The sequence below is a fragment of the Austrofundulus limnaeus genome, unplaced genomic scaffold (genome assembly GCF_001266775.1).
Source record: "Austrofundulus limnaeus strain Quisiro unplaced genomic scaffold, Austrofundulus_limnaeus-1.0 Scaffold330, whole genome shotgun sequence".
In the NCBI taxonomy this organism is placed as follows: Eukaryota; Metazoa; Chordata; class Actinopteri; order Cyprinodontiformes; family Rivulidae; genus Austrofundulus; species Austrofundulus limnaeus.
This window is the reverse complement of record NW_013952732.1, coordinates 348006-349998: the sequence shown is the minus strand read 5'-3', so window position 1 is coordinate 349998 and position 1993 is coordinate 348006.

Below are 1993 nucleotides of genomic sequence, written 5' to 3'. Positions count from 1 at the left end.
GTATAATACTCCGTCGTTGTAAATTGTAAATTACTTTGAGATATTAAAAATTAAAATTATTAAAAAATATTTACTCTAGGCAATTAATGACCTTTTTATAGTTAAAATAAGAAAAAAATGTGGAAATTTGGAGCAATAAGTTATAAAGGCTTTTACAAATGGTGAAACTGAGATCTGATCATTAATCACATTATTAATAAATTTATTTCAATTTTCAGCTTTTCTAATTTTTTTTGTTCCCAGTTAGATGACCTCATTTATGACTAAAACAGTTTTATATTTAGAGTGTTTTATGATTAGTTCTATAAATGTAAAGACCTGCAAGAACAAAATGAGCCCAAACCATTATTCCTCCACCACTACAATGTGGCCTTTCAGGGGTGTTTTTTATTTATTTTGGTCAAACGTCTACATCTGTCCAAAGATGTAGTAGAGACCATTTTTCAGACTTCATAAATGCTTTTATGACTGTTAAGAAGAGATAAACCCTCCAAACAATCAGTAAGTTATTCTGTAGTTTTATTTTAAAACATTTTTTTAACCTCAGGCAGATTATGTTGGAACTTCCACAACAGAGAGGGTTTGGCAGCTGTCCTGAACGTTTTTCACCTGTGAATCACCGTTCTTACTGTCAGCGATGGATTAGAAAGTGACTGATAACCCTCTCCAGACTGATTGTGTCTTTGAGTTCTCCAGACCAGTAAACTGTCAAAATTTATTTTGGCTTCAGTGTCGTTCCTTTAAAMTTTTGTCTTCCAACGCTGGCATAATTTAAAATGAGTATTTCTCATCAGAATTTGAAAATGTTCCTAATGTCAAGCAGTAATTAAAACCATTTCATGCAGAAGATTTCAAAAAGGAAAAATGTGTCTTATGTCACCTTGGTCCTGTTACATAAAACCTATTACATAAAAAATAGGGGTGCAACAATACATGTACCCGTATCAAACCGTATCGAACAGTGCTTTAGGTTCAATACTTGTATCGAACAACACAGGTTTTTAAAATTTACTTTATCAACTAGTCTTCTGAAGATGCTCTGTGTTAAAAGATCAGTGGATCTGTGTTCGACTACTCCACCTAGGCTGCATTTTTGAGCGCAGATCCTCTGAAAAACTTGCTGTTTCAGCAACCCATCCATCCATCCATTTTCTTCCGCCTATCCGGGGTCGGGTCGCGGGGGGCAGCAGCTTCAGAAGGGAGGCCCAGACCTCCCTCTCCCCAGCTACTTCTTCCAGCTCCTCCGGGGGAACTCCAAGGCGTTCCCAGGCCAGCTGAAAGACATAGTCCCTCCAGCGTGTCCTGGGTCTTCCTCGGGGCCTCCTCCCGGTGGGACGTGCCCGGAACACCTCACCGGGGTGGCGTCCAGGAGGCATCCTGCCCGAGCCACCTCAACTGGCTCCTCTCGATGTGGAGGAGCAGCGGCCCTACTCTGAGTCCCTCCCGGATGACCGAGCTTCTCACCCTATCTCTAAGGGAGAGCCCAGCCACCCTGCGGAGGAAACCCATTTCGGCCGCTTGTATCCGGGACCTCGTTCTTTCGGTCATGACCATAGATGAGGGTAGGAACGTAGATCGACTGGTAAATCGAGAGCTTCGCTTTCTGACTCGGCTCTCTCTTCACCACGACGGACCGGTACAGCGCCCGCTTTACAGCAGACGCTGCRCCAATCCGCCTGTCGATCTCCCGCTCCCTTCTTCCCCCATTCGTGAACAAGATCCCCAGATACTTAAACTCCTCCACTTGAGACAGGGCGACCCCGCTGATCCGGAGAAGGCACTCTACCCTTTTCCGGCTCAAGACCATGGCCTCGGATTTGGAGGCACTGAGCCTCATCCCGGCCGCTTCACACTTGGTCGCGAACCGCTCCATCGAGAGCTGCAGATCACGTTTCGATGAAGCCAACAGGACCACATCATCCGCAAAAAGCAGAGATGCGATCCTAAGGCCACCAAAACGGATCCCCTCAACACCTCGGCTGCGCCTAGAAAT